The following is a 4,995-nucleotide window of genomic DNA, read 5'->3' on the forward strand; positions in this document are numbered from 1 at the left end:
AGGGGGAGCTGCAGGCAGAAGGAGAGGGAGAAGCAGACTCCCTGCTGAGCAGAGAGCCTGATGTGGGGCTCTATCCCGGGACCCTGGGATCATGACCTGAGCTGAAGGCAGACGCTCAACCAACTGAGCCACCCAGGCGCCACAATAAGTAAATCTTTGAAAAAATGTTATAGAAATGGAATCATACAGAATGTTGCCTTTTTAGATTGACTTTTTAAAAAGATTTTATTTATTTATTTGAGAGAGAGAATGAGAGACAGCACAAGCGGGGGGGAGGGTCAGGGGAGGAGGGAGAAGCAGGTTTCCCGCTGAACAGGGAGCCTGCAAGTGGGGCAGGGAGGGGATTGATCCTTGGGTCCCAGGATCACAACGGGAGTCCAAGGCAGATGCATAACCCTCTGAGCCACCCAGGCGCCACTGACTCTTTTTTTTTAAACCAGAACATTTATTGTGTGAATCCTCATTGTTGAAATGCTTAAGATGAATTGGATGTTACAACAGCTGCCCTCTTGGGTTTAGGTGTTGTTCCTTCTCGAAATCCAGGCCTGAATCTGTGAAATGCAATTTGTAGGTGCCTGATCTGATCTGTCGTGGTGGTATTTGGTCTTCTAGCCTTGGCACTCCAGTCACACGTCCACTCCCACTTGGCAGGAGAGCCGTATTGGCCACGGGCTGACTTCTGAAGGTGGTAGGTCTTAGACCACAGCAATGGTACAGCATGCATGTCTCATTGCAATGCTCTCCAGATGACATCCCCTTCGTCATCTCGTTCCTGCAGCTGAGACCAAAGAGTTGAGATCGACATTTATCGTTCAGAGAAATTCCTTGGAGATTCAGCCAAGTTGTTGCATGCATCCGTAGGTCATTTCTATTGATTGCAGTGTAGTATAAGCCTTAATACCATAAGTAATGTGGTATTATCAGACACCACAGCATCTTCTATCACAACGCATTTTAATAAATCAAATATAAGGGACTCTAAAAGTCCAGGGTCATGTTATGAAATTAATATAGGCCCAGCCTTGGTTTCAGGAGTGTGATGGCACGTTTGAGTAAGGTCCTGGATGAGATACAGGACAGTCTTTCCAATAGAAAATGTATAGTTAGAAAATATCATTGTGATTGCATGTTCTACCATTTGGTCAACACGATTTACTTTGACCTTCAGGGACAAAAACAGTAATCTTAGACTGAAAGACACCTCCAGAAGGCTTCTGACCTTCTTATCCACTGGGATATCTTCCAGTTCATCGAGGGCAATATGCCTGGTACATGAAGAGCCAACGTGAAAATCAGCTGAGTAGGTCAAACAGGTGAAGTACTCTTTTATAGACTTGCTCTAGTGATTGAAACAACTCCTTATTGAAAGACAGGAAGTGTCATAGTGTCTTAAGGTAGTATTACTCCCCACCCCCTCCAATAGATAATAGTGACCATTCAGAGCAGTTAGGAAACTGTGAAGTAAAGGGAAGCCTGAAGGGGCACCTGGGTGGCTCAGTGGTTAGGCATCTGCCTTCGGCTCAGGTCATGATCCCGGGGTCCTGGGATTGAGTCCCACATCGGGCTCCCTGCTCGGTGGGAAGCCTGCTTCTCCATCTCCCACTCCCCCTGCTTGTGTTCCCTCTCTCGCTGTGCCTCTCTCTGCCAAATAAATAAAATCTTAAAAAAAAAAGGGGGGGGAAGCCTGAAGAGAACTACAAATTGAGGACACATTTCACCTCACAATTGCTGAAACAGCTATAGAAAGTGATTCAGAAAATGTGAAATAGTATTCCTTCAAAAAGCAGTTTTCTAGGGCGCCTGGGTGGCTCAGTTGGTTAAGCGACTGCCTCAGCTCAGGTCATGATCCTGGAGTCCTGGGATCAAGTCCCCCATTGGGCTCCCTGCTCAATGGGGAGTCTGCTTCACCCTCTGACTGTCTCCCCTCTCATGCTCTTTCTCACTCTCTCTCTCTAAAATAAATAAATTCTTAAAAAAAAAAAAAAAAAGCAGTTTTCTAGGGGCGTCTGGCATAGTTGGTTAAGCATCTGACCCTTGGTTTTGGCTCAGGTCCTGATCTCAGGGTCATGAGATCGAGCCTCACGTCTAGCCCCACATGGGGCTCCATGCTGGGCACAGAGTTTGCTTAAAAAGTTTCTCTCCCTCTCCCTGCCTCCCCCTTGTTCTTTCTCTCTAAAATAAATAAATAAATTTCTTTAAAATTTTTTACTTATGTATTTATTTTTAAAGATTTTATTTACTTATTTGACAGAGAGAGAGGGAGAGCACAAGCAAGGGGAGTGGCAGGCAGAAGAAGTGGGACAAGCAGACTCCCTGCTGAGCAGGGAGCTCAATGTGGGGCTCAATCCCAGGACGCTGGGATCATGACCTGAGCCTAAGGCAGACGCTTAACCGACTGAGCCACCCAGGTGCCCCACTCTTTTTTGTTTAAAAGCACTCTTGTCAAAGAAGAAAGTAGAACAGAAAACAACTTTATAAAATATTTAAGAATTCTGCCACATGATAGAATTTCTTTTCCTAATAGATGTTGGCTCTTGGTGAGGTAACGAAGGGAACAAAATCAGAGGAAATCAAGTTAGATACAATTTTATAGATGAGAGAATATGCATTTGACCCTTTATGTTTTTTATCAATTAAAATGTGATCTAAGAATCTGTAAATTGGAGCAGAATATTCACAGGCAACTAGGAAAATTTGAATAGCAAATTTCCTTGGTTTGCAGATCGCACATAAATGTAACTTTGAAAACATAGATAAGAGAGAACCGGAGAGAAATAAAGACTAATTTACCTCAGTGACAAAATAATGTCTAGATCCCCAAACAATTATTTTCCTGTTTATACTAAAAGTGTTTTATATGTTACTTAGCTTTTAAGATAAGTATCTCTATTTTCTTTTTCAATTTGACATGTAAGCATAGATTCAGTGGGTGTCCTTGAAATAGTTCCTTCACTTCCATGCATCTTTTTTTTTCTTTAAGTGCAAAAGGGCATATGGAGAAAAATAATACTGAAAGACCAGGATGAGGATAAAACATCTTTTATAGGTCAACTATTCAGACCCAGTAAGCACCCCACACAGCATGACCAAAACCAACGTCAGCTGCTTCTCTCAGTGCAAACCACAGTGAAAACCAGAAATTCAGGGATAATCGGAATCTCCTTCTTCTCTTCCACCAATCTTCCCCACATCAGTTATTAAATTCTCTTCATACCAGTTTCTTTCTTAACAGTCCCTTTCTCTTTCTTCACAATGGCCATAATTTCAGGCTCTTGCCGCTTTTTTTCCATTTTACTGCAGGGACATCTTGACTGCTCTCTCCGGCTCTGATCCAGTGAGATCCTGTGATCTATCCTACAATGATCTTTCTGAAACAAAAGTCTAATCGGGGGCACATCTGCCTGCACTCCTTCAAAGGCACTGCATAGGATTCAGAATAAAATCCAAACCCTTTAGTTTAAGGCACAAATCTCGTCACGGTCTGGTCCCCGCCTGTGGCTTTTCCACCATCAGCTACCATTTGCACACACTGCACACTGCACACAGTAGCCTGAATATCTCTCTCTATTTTCCTCTGTCTTGCCTTCAAACACCCTGCTCCCTATGACTCTTTTAAGAATAGTCATGAACTCGGGGCGCCTGGGTGGCTCAGTCGTTAAGCGTCTGCCTTCGGCTCAGGTCATGGTCCTGGGGTCCTGCGATCGAGTCCCACATCGGGCTCCCTGCTCTGTGGGGAGCCTACTTCTCCCTCTCCCACTCCCCCTGCTTGTGTTCCCTCATTTGCTGTGTCTCTCTCTGTCAAATAAATAAATAAAATCTTTAAAAAAAAAATAGTCATGAACTCTAGGGCATCGGACTTCGTGACAACTATTTTTGCCTACTCAGAATAGTTCCCTTCCTCCAAGGTTCTTTGGGTTCTGGATAGCCGTGGTATTAATGCACCAAATTTAGTGCCATTTTAAAAACTAGAATCCACCAAAATAGAAATTAATGTAGTATTAAGATACAGTATTATGGGGGCACCTGGCTGGCTCAGTCGGTAGAGCATGTGACTCCTGATTTCAGGGTCGTGAGTTCAAGCCCCACGTTGGGTGTGGAATGTACTTTATTATTTTTTTTTAAAGATTTTATTTATTTATTTGACAGAGGGAGACACAGCGAGAGAGAGGGAACACAAGCAGGGGGAGTGGGTGAGGGAGAAGCAGACTTCCCGCCGAGCAGGGAGCCCAATGTGGGGCTCGATCCCAGGACTCTGGGGTCATGTCCTGAGCTGAAGGCAGACGCCCAACGACTGAGCCACCCAGGCGCCCCTGGAGTCTACTTTAAAAAAAAAAATGAATAAATAAATAAATAAAAGATGTGGTATTGTGAAAAGACAACTTGTAAAATCGATTTGATTTAAAAATCTGGTACAGTCTATGATACTCCTCAGTATACAGTGAAATGAAAAGAGCATGAGCTTTGGAAAAAGATAACCCAGGCTCAAATCCTTATTCACCCTTTGGGTAACAGCTATTCTCCCTTCATTTCATCTATAAAATCCTTACCCTGAAAAATGGAGACAAAAACACTCTTCTTACTATGTTGTGAATAGATTGAGATAATGACTTAAATAGTCAGCTTACAAATTTGTAAGAGAGTAGCTGTCATTTGAAGCGGACTTACCACAACAAAATGAAAAAATTTTTAAAAGATAATAGTTGAACAGCAATGGCTTATTGGGCATTTTCTCTTGCAGAAACAAACTCCTCCAAAATAAGATGGGCATATATATCAGTAATTACAGAAAGCAAGCTAAAGCCTCAACAAAATGGTGGATCATTAATGTTTTACCAGGCAAATCTTGTAATCCCTTTTAAACAGATGCTATTGGTGCCTCTTTCCCACAGCCCTGTAACCTCTGCTTACCTGATTCCAGCCTTGCTCAGCCTGCTGGCCTGAGATCTCCCCTCCTTTACTCTATTTGATTGTCAGCAAGCTTCAGGTCTTCCCTAT

The 4,995-nt window shown here is 43.2% G+C and overlaps 1 non-coding gene and 1 pseudogene across 2 annotated transcripts in view; one reads left to right on the forward strand and one right to left on the reverse strand.

Moving 5' to 3' along the window:
- Positions 1–262: 262 nt before the first annotated feature.
- Positions 263–4,995, reverse strand: part of LOC102742580 (large ribosomal subunit protein eL37-like) — a 10,347-nt pseudogene continuing 5,614 nt past the window's right edge. The window contains exon 2 of the transcript XR_014143250.1: positions 263–778. The product of XR_014143250.1 is annotated as a large ribosomal subunit protein eL37-like (transcript). The remainder of the gene's footprint in view (positions 779–4,995) is intronic.
- Positions 4,022–4,094, forward strand: TRNAR-CCU (transfer RNA arginine (anticodon CCU)). Its single transcript has one exon. It is a non-coding gene; the product is annotated as a tRNA-Arg (tRNA).

This window comes from Leptonychotes weddellii, chromosome 2 (assembly GCF_054177405.1).
Source record: "Leptonychotes weddellii isolate Sample4059 chromosome 2, ASM5417740v2, whole genome shotgun sequence".
NCBI lineage: Eukaryota > Metazoa > Chordata > Mammalia > Carnivora > Phocidae > Leptonychotes > Leptonychotes weddellii.